Source organism: Nicotiana sylvestris, chromosome 4 (genome assembly GCF_000393655.2).
Source record: "Nicotiana sylvestris chromosome 4, ASM39365v2, whole genome shotgun sequence".
NCBI classification, from domain to species: Eukaryota; Viridiplantae; Streptophyta; class Magnoliopsida; order Solanales; family Solanaceae; genus Nicotiana; species Nicotiana sylvestris.
The window spans coordinates 25014360-25029629 of NC_091060.1; the positions used below are offsets into that span (position 1 = coordinate 25014360).

Consider the following 15270-nt stretch of genomic DNA (forward strand, 5'->3'; position numbering starts at 1 on the left):
GGGTAGCACAACCGTCGACTCTGCATTCCAAGTCTCTTACTTGGGAGGCCAAATGTTGGCTCACTGTCAGCATCACTCGGTTGCTACCATCCAGCAATACCACTGATGTAAATGGGCCACAGGCCGCTATGATCTACTGCTTTATGACTCACCAAGGCTTTGATGTCGCCCGAGTCCTCTCTGAAGAAATGTTCATCCGATCGCCCGAACTAAGGAAAGGCCACTACTTCCCTTCGCTTGTCACCCGTATATGCCGCCTTGCTAATGTTCATGAGAACTCCCGAGTTGATAGGAAATTACCTATAAAAACCCCTTTCCGGGCGAGAAAAATTGGGCAAGAGGGACGAGAGCTAGTACGACGCAATGATGACTCGTCTGATGAGTCTGAATCTGAGGATGATTCTGATGCTGCTGAAGCTACTGAGATCACAGCCCCTCATAGAGGGCACGAGGCAGGATCGTTACAGCTATGCAGGAGCACTCGGATGGATGCTTTGGAGCGGTAAATGACTAGACTACGGACCTCAGTCACTGACCCTTCACAGTTTCGGATCAAGAGTGACCCTTCAGGAAAGTTTCTTTACCTCACTGCTTTTTATATTGTCAAGACATGGGGACATGTCTTAATTTTAAGTGTGGGGTGGGGGACTTCGTTGTATGTTCTACTTGTGAATATTATCTATTTGTTGTTCTTGGTTTTGTTTTGTGTTAGTGACTTTAGAAATAGAGTAACAGTTTTTTTAGGAAGTGAAAATAGAAGCGACTTGTACCGACGATGGATCTCTTTTGGCGGGGTTCTTGAGGGACTAAGTTGAGATTTTTTTTTTTGAAATATAAAGACTCTTCCTAATGACGGATTCTTTAGACAATCTTCTTGAGGGAAGCTAGTCTATAGAAAACACCAAAAAGATTTTTTTATTTCTTAGGTAGTGTAGTAACTCCCCCTTGGTTTTTCTTTGGGCCACGGTTCTTTTCTAAGGGTTTAGCTTGAACCGGGTATAGGTAGATTTTTTTTGTTTTAGGTTAGGATTAATGGGTGACGAGCTTAAAATTGAAGAAGAAAAACCCTTAGCGTTCTTACACCCGAACACGATAGACGCTAGAGTGTAGCGCTTAGCTTCAAGGGTTGAATCTTGTTTAAGTGCCTTAAAAATTGTATGTTTGTATCTAACTTAAACACTCAAAAGAGAATGTTTTGATAAACTAATCCGGAGTGAGTCATGTGCCATGTGGGTGTGAGTATCATTGTATTCCATGTTGTACATTTGATGACTAGAACTTGCCCTGTGTATTTGCAAAGCGAAATAGTAGCTTCATTCGGTTTTAGAAGTGATATAGGCATTTTTTTGTTGAGCCAGACATATAAAGTGAACCCACCTGAATGCATTACATCTTAGTTAACCCCGTTGAATCTATAAGCCTGTTTCTTTGGCAATCACAATGTGAACCTTAACCACTTGTTTGAATAGCCTACTGTTTGAACCAATTTTCCTCCCTCTCACTAAGCACTAGATTGGTATTGAGATTATGTAAAAATAAAAGTGTGGGGTGGTGGTTTGGTTTTTGAAGTGGAACCATGGAAATAGAGAAAAGGTGCAGAATGTGAAGTGTAAAAAGAAAAGCACCACGAAAAAGAAATTATATATTTTGTAGTGATTAATAAGTGGTAGCTTGTACAAATTGCACCTAATGTATGTGAATATTTAAATAAATGTGGAGGAGTGTTGACTTACAAAATGATGATTTTTAAATTCAATGTAATTGTATTAAAAGTGCTTAGGGAGGTTAGTCACTATATCCAAATGTATCCTACCCTTCCCTTAGCCTACATTACAACCAAATAAAGTCCTATTGATCTTAGACTAAGTGGGGCTCGATTAGTCGAGTACTACACTAGGGGCAAGCCTATGTGCATCTTTATGGCATGTGAATGTTCTTTTTGGAGAGTGAGCGAATTCTGTCTATTTGCGTTCCTAATTGTTATCACTATCATTATATATATGGAACTACTCTCTTGTGTGATGTGAGGGAATGTGATTCACAAAGGAAAGGTGCATCTTGACTATTGTGTAGAGTGGTTTGAGTAAGTGCAAATGTTACAGGGTACGAAAAACTTGATTCTTGAGGTAAAAACTGTTCACTACTAGGTGTAACTCTTGTGAAATGTTCATGGCGTGAGTCGTTGAGGGAAACGCATAGGGAATGAATTTTTATGGAGTGTGGTGAATTGCTCGAGGACTAGCAATAATTTAAGTGTGGGGTGTTGATAATAGGCTATATAGTTATTATTTTCACCATAATTGCCCATGCTTTGTTGTTGTTTTATAATGTAAGTTACCAATAAAATATTTTAATTAATGCTATTTGGTTTCGCAGGGAATATAAGATGTGAGGAAGCAACATGAAGTGTTTAGAGGCAATAACGTGAAGAAAACACCCACTCAAGAAGTACCCAAACACAAAAGAGCAAAAAGAGAAGGAACGCGGAGACAAAAAGGTCCAGCATACTCACCGCGGTCCGCACCGTGGTTAGAGTCAGTGTTCTCCGCGGTCAGTGCCGCGGTCGACGCCGCGGCCGCGTCGGCATATTAACAGTCCAGAAATTTAAGGGGCCAAAGTGTCAATTCGGGAAAGCTTTTGTAAAACCCTTATAAGATGTAGGAAACTCGCCCAAGACAAAAAGGCTTATTTTGAGATTACTTTTGCAAGAAGAACAAGTGTGAGAGATCACCCAAAACATCATAGTTCTTATTCTCTACTATTTTTCTTGCAATTTTCCATGTGAATATTTTCGTAGTTTATTCTTACGTTGTCATTAGTAGCTAAATACTTTAATCTAAGGTTTTGGTGAAACCGTTGGGGATGACTTGGTTGTTATATTAATATAGTTTGAATTGGTTGTTAATCTCTATTTGTTCATCTACGTTTTGATTGTGGTTAGTTGAAAGGGCCCTCAATTATCCGTTCCTATTTATTATGTATCTTCTTGAGAGAGAGTGTATATTTAGGTAGTTGTTTGAACAACATCACTCTCGGAGTATAGACGAGAGTCACAACCGAGGGTTTAGAGATTGGATTAGAGATAACGATACCTCGAGTGCAATCTAAAAGAACAGTAATGTGAATCTAGCTAGCGTAGCTTGAGAGAGTGCGTCTAGTAAATTATCATAATTGCTTGAGAGAGATTTATGATAGCTGGAGAGTTCTTGATTGATAGAGACAACTAAGGTATCGCTATAAGAAACATACAACCAAGGAAATCACTAACGGGGGAAACCATTACTTTAGACCTTATTCCAACTGTTTACACATCAAACATAGTTAATTTTCAGTTGTTAATTAATTTCAGACTTTAGTTGTTAGAAATATCATCAATTGTGAATTACAAATTTTTGGGAAAATTGATTCTGTGAATTAGTAAATCAGTCAAAAGTAATTGATAGGTTAATTCTTTGTGGTTCGACTCTGGGCAGAATTACTCAGATTATATTTGCTACGTCTGTGTGTGTCTTTGTATAAGGCATAGTTTGTCGTTATCATAAAACAATTAATTTGTAGTAGATTTTGCCAATCCCCGGCAACAACGCCAAAAATTTGACGACTGTCTGGCATATATTATTTAAACTCGTACTCTGTGAAATTGTAGTATAGAAAGATGTCGAACCCACAAAGATTGATTTATCTATTCTACAGACGTTTCTTGTTTTAATTACTATTTAAGAAAATCCAAAAGAGTTGAGTTGTGAATTAACTAACTAAAAATGCACGAATAAAGCAATAGAAAATATTTTATTTTTCACAAATATAATAAAAAGGTGTTGGGATCTTGACTTCACTTAATATTTCTATATAGTAGAATTATTATTCTTCAATTTCTATTTCTCAAAAATGTATAAATGCTTCTCACGATTACAAATTTATATTATTACTTAAGTTGAATAATTAATCGCACTCCTTTCGGTTATACAAATTAATCTTCAAACTAGTAATATTAAAGAACCAGAAATATATGATTGAACTAAAATACGTTTTTTTTAGTAAGTCCCTTTCGGTTACCCTACTTGTTATAGCTGATTATTACACTATTCGTCTCTCTCGATTACAAATAAGTGTAAAATTAACTATAACATAAAAGAGATAGATGTTCCTTAATAAATATTAATATTTATCAATACTACACTTAACTATATTACTTTCTTCCGCCTCTCTCGATTACAGAATTAATAAATAGTTAATATGTAATACAAGATGGATAGATGTTAATAAATTAAATAACTTCTAACTGTAAAAGCAGATAAAAGTTAAATAAATTCTAGCTCAAGCATGTGAATTTGAGGAATAATATCAACTATTATATAGAACTATTAAGATCCGTATTTCTCCCAACACAAGAAAAGTTACTCCATACTGGAGCTAATACTGCTAATGAAAATATTCTTATCCATTAGATAAGAAAATAGAAAGAAATATTCAGAAAGAATAATTTCCCCTATTTAATTAAAAGCAGGATATAGAGTAATTTTCAAAGCTAAGATTTATTAGGAACTAGGAATAAAAGCCACTGTAATGACTGGATAAAAATTCAAAGAACTAAACAACTGACTGAAATGCAAAGGAAAGACTCTTAAATGGATTTTTGTTGTCTGCTGAGCTCCCCCCTCTCCTTCATCATCGTATGCTTTTATAATCAAACCAAAACAAGTTGGTTTGGTTATAACCACTTGTTTTGGTTATGAAAGATTCTTTTATTTTTTGAATCTGGTTACGGCCACTTTGTTGTGGTAGATGGATTTTATGCAATCCGTATTTTGTCGTAGCTTGTTTCCCTTTTTTTCTTCTTCTTAAAGTTTTATTGCTTGTGTACCAATTCTTCTCGTAGCATTTCCTGCGCAATCAAATTAAATTTGTGAAAGAAATATGATAATTTTTATACTTTTGCGAGGAAAGTGATATATTAAAATCAGGTAAAATGTACTTATCAAGGTAGTTGGTAGGTCAACTGTTGTTGGTGCTGCTGATTATAGCCCTGCTGCCTTTGATAAGGCACGACTTGGCCTTGTGGTCGTGCTCCTTATGGACTGGGTTTGTGTTGTGGTTGGTTTGGTCTATACTGCTAGTTTGATGTTGGTCCCCATTTCTGCCCACCTTGCCTCTGACCTCCAAAATTATTGACATAATTCATGTCTTCTCTGAAACCCTGGTTGTCATTCTCTCCACTCTACGAGCACACATATGACTGGTTTATGCAAGGAGTGCATAAGCCTCCATTTGTGGTATCAACAGGTGCACCTGTTTCGTACCCATCTCATCGATTTTCTTTGTCAGTAAGCTCATCTAGGTCATAAGAGTGGCTATGTTTTCTACATTTGTGTTGTTTGGGTCAAGAGCGAAAGAATGTACTATTGGAGTGAGTGTTGTGTCTCTCATCATCCAGCCTGAATTTTGAGACATCTTGTCACAAAGACTCTTACACTCTGTGAAGGCTTTTCTCAAGAATGCGCCCTCGGTAGAAGCATCTACATTGGCCTTCAGACTGTCAACCAAACTCATATAGAATCTCTGTCCCAGCATCTGATCTGGAATGCCATGGTGAGGACACTTCACCAACATACTCTTAAACCTCTCCCAGGTTTCTTGAAAAGTCTCAGTCAGTTTCTGCCTGAATTGCAATATCTCATCAATCTGCCTCGCAGTTTTGTTGGGTGGATAAAACTTGTTTAAGAACTGCTTGACTAGTTCCTCCCAAGTAGCAATGGAGTTTATTGGGAGCGAATTCAGCCAAGTTTGAGCCTCCTCAGTCACTGAGAATGGGAACAATAATTATTTGATTGCTTCAGGAGTCACATTTGGTTGTCTGTGAGTGACACATATCGATAGAAAGCTCTTCAGATGTTGTTGTGGGTTTTCGATGCATGACCTAGAGAATAGCCCTTTATTCTGAAACAAGTGCACCATATTGTTGGTATCTGGAATGTCTCCGCTTGTATCTTAGGAACCGAAATTGTTGTGGCTAAGTTATCAGCAGTTGGTTGCGCCCAATCATAAAGAGCAACTTCCGGAACAAGAGGTGCTACCACTCTGACGTTTGGGTCATCTCGATCATTCATGTTGTCTACGTCACCCATTTCAGTTTCAATTTGTTCGTTTTGTTCTAGCTGTTTGCTCTTCTTATTAGCCCAGTTCAATGTCCAGAATGCTTTCTCGGGATCTGAGAGTCCTTCAAAGAGTTCATCAGTTCTCAAAGAGCTTCTAGGCATGCACTTGAGTCACACAAGAGTTCAAACGTGAGAATTTCAATGGAAATATTTTTAACACCACGGAAAATTGATCTAAACTAATAATCCTAGCAATTCTTCCAAGTTGCAATAAATAACACCGTTAGTTCCCCGGCAAAGGAGACAAAATTTCATCACGCCCAACTATGCCTTATAAAAAGGACTAAGCGATCTCTGTAAATATAATCTGGTTCAAGTCCGGAGTCGAATCCCACAGAAAACTAACCTATTTACTATAACTTTTAACACTGCTAATGAATAGCTCAAACAATCCCCGGATGCAAGATTTTTATTGGATAATGAGTAGAATTTAGTTAACTAAGGAAAAATAACAATAAAACTAGCAATAATCTAGAATAGAGTTGAATTTAATGGTAAAATGGTCTAGGGTTATTGATCTCCCCAATTATCGGATTAATTCCTGACACGTTAGCTATAATCTCGCCGTAACACTCTATAAGAAATATGAGTCATGGGTTACCGCAATTATCTCTCGATCAATTATGATAATTTACTAGAAGCATTCTCTCGAACTACTCTAGTTTACAATTTATGCAACTCAGAGTTATCCCACCAAAGCTTCGTTATCTCTAACCCTGATTTTAAATTTAAGTAATTAATCTCTTAACTTACCCGAAAGTGGTATTGTTCAACAATAATCTAACCAAGTGTTCTTTCTCAAGAAACATAAGATAACTAGACACGATTAATCAAGGGCCCTTTCAATTAATCACAAGACAACATGTAGTTGAACAATCATAAAGTAAAAATGGCTCAATTATATCAAAACAGAGTCAAGACTTAATCCAACAATTGGTTCCATCAACCCTAGATGACGGGTTTAGCTACTCATACTAAGAGATAAAAATTCACTATATAAAGTCATAATCAACAATGGAATTAAAAAGAAGAATATAAAAACTCTAAGGAAATTCTCTGTCTTTCTTCCGTGTTCTTGCTTCAAATCTCTCTAAAAATAACTCTCTTCTTTTTTGGACGAATTAGGCTTCATATAGGTTTAGGTTAGTCATCCTCGATATTACATAATTGACCCTGGGTTCTTAGCTCCCGTCAACCCGTCTGCGACCTCGGATTTGGCAATTGTTCTGTTCGCGACTGCGGAGCTGGCACTTGATCTTCTTTCTCCTTTTCGACCGTGCTATCCTCTGATTGGCCATATTGACTCCAAAACACTCTTTAGCTTTCTCCTAGCTCGGAATGGCTCCTGCAAAATGTAAAACTCTTAATTAGATTATTTTGTTATCTTTTACATTCAAACATTGATAAAGTGCACCCAAATTAGAGTGTAAATAGTATCTAAATTGCATAGTTATCATCTACTATCAACATCCCACACTTAAACCTTTGCTCGTCCTTGAGCAATCAAACCACACTCTACAGAGGCCTAACTTCCCTGAGCGACTTCCCTAATTCGTCACACCAAGAATATTCCTCATAGATTGAGTACATTAGTGTAACATCCACACCTCAAGAGTTGACTCCCGCGAGCCACGCTATATTCCTAATCGGCTTACTTACCCTAACTCAGAGGTCCAATTGCAGGGAGGGGCGGAGCTAGAACATAGGTTACGGGTTTGGTTGAACCCAATAACTTTAATCTAAACTCTATTTTTGTCTTAAGAAATTAATTGAATATCTGCAATTATTAATTTAGAACCCATTAAGTTAAACAGACTAGATTTCTAGACCCAAAAACTTCAAATTCTAATTTTGCAGGCCTTCACTCTTTATTTCTTCCGAGAAAATTGCCTTCTGTAGTGACAAAGCAAGTAAGTGAGAATGTGAAGAAATCATCACAGAAGTACTTGCAATTAGCTATAGAAAATAAGATTGAGTTTTGGTTTATGCGATTCTTAAATCATCAAATAATCTTGAACATGGTAAATGTGGCTAGCTATCTCACAAGCTCGATGACCTATGAAATTATAAATATAGTCCAAAATATGTACAGTTTCAAATTTTCCTCAATGAAAGATCAAAAACTTGTAAGTACAAATCAAGATGATTTTAATTTATAGCTAATATAATTCATTGTGTATGTCAATGCTTTTGTTAAGTTATGAGAATTTTTACTATGTTAGTCACATAATTACCCAAGCCTATTTATGTACTTAGATAGTACCACCACCTGTTCACTATAGATTAGTACCTATAATGTGAAATTAGCTGCAATTGATGAGGCTTGCTCAGTTGGTAAAAACATATCCACCCACGACCGTTAGATCCTGATTTCAAGTCACGCTGAAGAGGAAGTGTGAAAACTAGGGGCGGACCTACATGGGATCAAACGGGTTCATATGAATCCGCTTCGCCGAAAAATTATACTGTTTATATAGGTATATCTCATTTTTCTTTGAGAAAATAAGTGGATAAGTAAGATTTTGAATCCACTTTGACAGAAAGAGAGCGCCCAGCTCTCTGGCATAGCGGGTTCATTATTTTCCAAGGATCCCAAGTTCGAAACTGGCCAACAACGTTTCCTCTGTGTATAAGCTTTTTTACTTTTTCTCCGGTAAAAGCTTTCTTTATTCATTAGGAAAAAAAACTACATATTAAATATTGAATAGTCTTCTCTTGGTTAAAAACTTTCACCCGTAAAACATTCAAACCTCAAGGTCTCCACCATCGGCCGTAGCCTCGCTTTTGTTTGCCCATTGTCATCTCGCTAGAATCCACCTCTCGCGCCATCCGCAAAGTCACCAATCAGGTTTTTCTTTATTCTCTACTTTTTGTATAATGTATCTAATTATATCTGATTATAAAAGTAAGCATGGTTGTGTGTGAATTGTGATTTCTTCAAATAAGAAAAATTTGCACCTCTTAAAATCATTGGTAATTACAGTTGGGTTTGGGTATTTCTAATTTGGGAATTGGCACCAATCACCATCATTATTTTGTGAATTGACTTTAAGATTATTCTTGTTTGTGATGCTAGTTGAAACATAAGTTTAAATATACTTATTAAATTATTGTTCTAATTAGAAATTTAATTTGGTAATCCAGTTTCAAAATTCAATGAAGCGATATTTCACTCCAGTATCTTCTAAGTTGCCGCAATCAAGTTCTTCCCGTTAAAATGCTCCTCCCGGAGAAGAAAATCCTAACCGATCCGAACCGATTAGAAGAACAACCTCCTTCATCTAAAAAACAAAGGCAAGGAGTTGATCTGGACTCTTTAAAGGCTGATCCAAAGGAAAGAATATCTATTAGGGACTATCATCCAAATGAGCGTGATGAAATTAGAAGAGCATACCTTCAAAGAGGTCCTTACCAACCTCGAAATCACAAGTTTCCTAAAAGAGATTTTTTCTGTTTAACGCATCGTTTTAATCCCAAATAGTTTGATCAATATCATGATTGGTTGGAGTATAGTATGATAGAAGATGCAACATCAAAGTTTGTGTTGTTATTTATTTCAAGATGAAAGCATTCATCAAGGTGGAGTTGATGTATTTTTGAGTATAGGACTTAAAAGTTGGCATAAAAAGAAAAGATTAGACATGCATATTGGAGGGCTGAGCAGCATTCATAACCAAGCAAAGAAAAAATGTGAAGATCTAATGCAACAGAAACAGTCAATTCAAAATGCATTTGATAGGCAATCCACTCAAACAAAGCTCGAACACCGACTTCGTTTAAAGGCTTCAATTGAGGTGGTGACACTCCTTCTGAATCAAGGATTAGCATTCCGCTGGCATCGTAAAGATGAATCATCATTAAACAAAGGTAAATTTCTTGAAATCCTTAAGTGGTATGCAAAAAGGTGTGATAAAATATGTGATCTTGTGTTGGAAAAGGCTCCAAAAAATGATAAGTTGACTTCTCATAAAATTCAAAAAGATATTATCACTGCATGTAAGCTTGAGACAATTAAAGCTATTATAGAGGATCTAAATGGTGACAATTTTGCATTGTTAGTGGATGAATCTTGTGACATTTCACGCAAAGAACAAATGGCTATTGTCTTGTGTTATGTTGATAGAATGGGATCTATGGTGGTGCGGTTTATTGGGATCGTACATGTTCGTGACACTGGTTCTTTATATTTAAAGGAAGCAATTGTTAATTACCTTGCTCAGCATTCTTTGAGTTTATCTTATGTACGTGGACAATGCTATGATGGAGCAAGCAAATATGCAAGGGGATCTAAGTGGCCTTAAAACTTTGATTCAAAAAGAAAGTAGATCAGCTTATTCTATTAGATATGGGAGAAATTGATACTGGCAAGGGCTTAAATCAAGAACTTGGTCTAGCTAGAGCTGCTGATACTCGTTGGGGGTCGCACTATAAATCTTTTAAGAACTTTATTAATATGTTTGGCTCTATTATTGATGTTCTAGATACTATCGTTGTTGATGCTCGGTCTTGAGAAGAAAGAGCTAAGGAAACAGGATATCTTAGAACATGTCAAACATTTGAGGTTCCTTTCATGTTACATTTAATGAGAGATGTTTTGGTGATCACAAATGAGCTTAATGCATCCTTACAAAAGAAAGAACAGGATATTACAAATGTTGTTCTACTTGTTGATGTGGCAAGAAAACGATTGCAAAGGCTAAGGGATGAAGGATGGGATCTACTTATTGATAAGGTGTCTGCATTTTGTATCAAGCATGACATAGTGATACCTAATTTTGATGAGTTTATGTTAACTCTGGAAGATCTCAACGCAAAGTTGCAGAGCATACCATTTCACATCACTATCGTGTTAATGTGTTTATTAAGATTATTGATTGGCAACTTCATGAACTCAAGGAGTGTTTTAATGAGGAGACAACATATTTGCTTATGGGAGTCGCTTGCTTGAATCCAGTTGACTCATTTTTTAGTTTTGACATCAAGAAGATACTGAGAGTGACTGAATTATATCCTGATGATTTTGATGAAAATATTATGATTACTCTTGAGAATCAGCTTGCGACTTATATCGTTAATGTCCGTGATGTTGATGAAAGGTTCTCTAATTTAAAAGGACTTAGTGATCTTTCTGAAAAGCTAGTTAAGACAAAGAAGCATTTGAATTATCCATTTGTATTTCGCCTAGTGAAATTTGCGTTGCTCCTGCCAGTTGCCACTGCTACAGTTGAAAGAACTTTTTCCGCAATGAAGTTGATCAAGAGTGAATTGTGAAATCGAATGAATGATAAATTTATGAGTGGTTGTTTGGTACCTTATGTAGAAAGAGAAATGTTTAATAGTGTTTCTGATGAAACAATTATGAATAGGTTTCATGAAATGAAAACTCATAGAGTACAGTTGGAATAATATGTTAGATTATTTTTTCAATTAATAATAATTTATTTTTTCAATTTCTTTATGCATTACTTCTTCATATATTGAATTCGCTTGATGAAAAATCTGGGTCCGCCACGGGTGAAAACACTATAGATCCTCCTAATTTGGGAGTGGTTTTAAAAAAAATGCAGTTGATCCATTGCAACCAGAGCTAGTTCCGTTCATGTAATAAAATAATGCTAATTCATTGAAAATTCGTAATGTGATCAAGGCAGCACGTCTAATGCAATTAATTAGAGCCAGTTTATGTAAAAGAATATGACCACCATCCCTCTTCTATTAAAAAAAAAAATTAGTAATGTGAAAGGCAGCTCATGTCCTTTGACTTTAGGATAATACTTGTATGAAATTATGTCATATATGCCAAAAGCCATTTATAGTCAAAACTCATTTCCACCATTAGGCATTAATAATTTAATATAGAAATAATTCCAAAGACCTTTCATTACGGTTCTATAATATTAATTACCACCCTATATACAATAACAAAATTACCAGCAATTTGTTTTAACTTTCAAGTGCTCCGAAACACCCCCGAGCACCTTGCGTCTCAACCAAAATCATCCCAACAATGCAAGTCACAAATAATAATATCATAAACATGCTCAAAACATAAAGTGGGAACAGGCTCAAAACAAGTGGTTGAATCGTTACATTCTTTACCCATGTTATCTCACATTTTTGCAATTATTTTATAAGTATTAATGTAGCTGCAGGGAAGTTTAGCGAGTCAAAGAAAGGAATATAGTATATTGAGAATAAAGAAAGGTTTTTTTCTTTCATTCTTTAATTTGCTACCTCCCAAGTTACAGTTCGTAGCAATCTTTTCTGTTATTTTGTTTCGTCTTGCTACTCAATACTTTTCTGTTGCAAATTAGCATTAAATTTTTTCATACAATATACATTTCGTAGAAATGGTAATTTTTTCTAGTTTTTAGAGGAACAAGTACAATTACGGACGCGCTGCAATCCCAAGATAACTAGAATCAGCTGTATAAATCGCCACTATCTATTTTTCACTTTATGACATGTCAATCCTTTGTGTTTCCATTTCTTTAAATGTACTGTATTTCTTTTTTTTTTTTTTTTTTTTTGGGGCAAAAGAATAGAAGTTAATACAGCTGCAAATTGTAATTACTTTGGGTTGATAGACTAAAGTAATTAGCTCATCTCCCTATCTCTCTCTGTTGTAGGAGTTGCAGTTTCAAGAAGAATGGCACATCATATTGAGATTACCCAAATGGATCATCAAATTCCACTACTTGTTCAAACTTCTGTAAATCTCTCTCTCATGCACACACACGCACACAAAGTGTGAGCAAAGGCGGATCTAAAATTTAAATTCTATGGGTTCAACTTTTAAGGGTTTTGTCATTAAATCCATTATATTTTAAAGTTATGGATTCATATCTATTATTTTTGCAATTTTAATGAAATTTTACTTCGCGTCGAAAGTTATGAGTTCATTGAACCCATTGATAACAAACTACATCCGCCCCTGAGTGTGAGAGAGACTTCTCTGTAAATGGCACATCCTTCTCTGTATACCTTTTCTTTACAGAACATATACGCACTGCTTGATATTTAGTTAATTAAATTTATTTATTTTGGAAAGACTTCTGTCTTTTTCTGAATGAAACAGAGGTAATTTTCAGTCTTAATATAGTTTTGTTCTGTCTGATCATTATTTAGTGACACTTTATGTGAAGAAAATGCGAAAGAAAAATAAAATGTGACCGACTCCTTTCCACTAATTACAGATAGAAGAAGGGAAGAAAGTGGATCATTTAATTGAGATAAAAGAAAACTACGTATGGTCAAGCGTTGAATACCAATAAATCCGCGAAACATATCTTTGATAAAAGAATTAAGGATTTGAAAAATTCGTCTACCAAATCATGTACCATATTCAAAGTAAATGTGGGGTTACGTGAATCAAATCCAGATGCTTATACTCCAAAAATGATCTCCATTGGTCCTTACCATATCAAAAGTCCTCAACTTCGGTCCATGGAGAAGTACAAGTTGTTGTACCTACAACGGTTTCTCAAACGAAAAACGGAGATTAATGTGAAAGTTACATTAGTGAAATGGAGAAACTAAAAGATGAAGCACTTAAGTGTTATGATGATATAGGGGATGACGACCTTGGCAGTGATATTGTTGAGAAATTTTCAGAAATATTGTTGCTTGATGGATGTTTTGTGGTTGAGTATATTCGAGAGCGTAGTAGAATGAAGCCAAACGGAGAAGACATAATTATCAAGGCAGGTTGCATGAGAGGTATTGTACGCCGAGATTTGTTGTTAATAGAAAACAAACTTCCTTTTTTTGTCCTGACCAAACTTCATGACACGACGACAAACCATCAAATACCATTCATAAATATGGTGAAGAAGACCTTTCTTCCTTTCTTACCAAAGATGACCCCTGCATCCTTTAATGAGAGTGAAGGTAACACAACAGAAATCAAACATTTACTTCAAATAGTACACATATCGTGCCACTCTTCAAAGATGAAAGATATGCCAAGAGATAAGGACCATCTAAAGGTCATGCCAAATGCAATAGAGCTTTCGGAAGCTGGAGTTAGCTTCGTAAAAGTCGGATATATTTATAGAAGGTTAGACGAAGACGACCTTAGATATAACACAAGTTTATTTGATGTCACATTTGAGAATGGGTTAATGGAAATTCCTTGTTTTGAAGTGGATGATAATACGGAGACTCTCATGCGAAATCTTATAGTACGAGCAACAATAATCTGATGTACATCCAACATATTTCAGTGATTTTGCAACTTTCATGGATTATCTTATTGACTCGGAGAAAGATGTAAGTTTGCTTCGCCTAAAAGGAATCATCAGGAACAATATATAGGAGAGGACAAAGAAGTGGCTAGCCTCTTCAACAAAATCGGGAAAGGGGTGTCTTTTTCAGATGAGTTCTATTGCAAACAAGAATGCATAAAGTTAGTTCAACATTGTGAAAAACCATGAAACCGAATGAAGGCAAGTTTGAAGCGTAATTATTTTAGTAGTCCTTGGGTTGGAGCTTCAACTATGGCAGCCATCGTACTTCTCATACTCACGCAATGACGTCTCAATAAAATTCGTGGCCTAAAGTCAAATTTTAATAAGGGGACTTTTTTTCTTTTTTGTTTTATTTATATTGTAGTTATCTTACAAAATGTAATACTAATATTTACTTTGGTTTTTTCCTTTCTTTTTGTCTGTAATTTAGTTATCTTACAAAATATAATACGTAGTACTAATATTTATATTGGTAAGAAAATTCAAGTTACTAAGATGTTAGCAACATATTTACAACGTGTTACCATGGATCTTATTGTAAAAAATATTATTTACCAGTATGAAGATTTGAGTATCTTAATTCAAAGTTCTAAAATATTTTTATTGTTAAAAGTAGACCGTCTTTATTTCTACTTTTATAAGAAGTTTGTATAAACTTTAATATTGTCTAAGCAAAAATAAGTTAAAAAATTCACAATTATTTTTGGGGCCCCAAAATTTTGGGAGCCTAAAGCAAATGCTTTACTAGCCTACCCATTGTATTGTTTCCTCACATAACTCCATGCATGCTTCTCACACCTTTAGTCAATTAATTAATGCACAAGCTTTGTCTAATTAAAAACAACATAATTTATCGACCACAAACG

General features: G+C 35.4%; 1 non-coding gene and 1 pseudogene across 1 annotated transcript; both read left to right on the plus strand.

Moving 5' to 3' along the window:
- The first annotated feature begins 5581 nt into the window (after positions 1–5581).
- Positions 5582–5688, plus strand: LOC138890931 (small nucleolar RNA R71). The gene has a single exon (XR_011407294.1). It is a non-coding gene; the product is annotated as a small nucleolar RNA R71 (small nucleolar RNA).
- Positions 5689–8960: 3272 nt separating this feature from the next.
- LOC104217470 (UPF0481 protein At3g47200-like) lies at positions 8961–14689 on the plus strand (annotated as a pseudogene).
- The last annotated feature ends 581 nt before the right edge of the window (positions 14690–15270 follow it).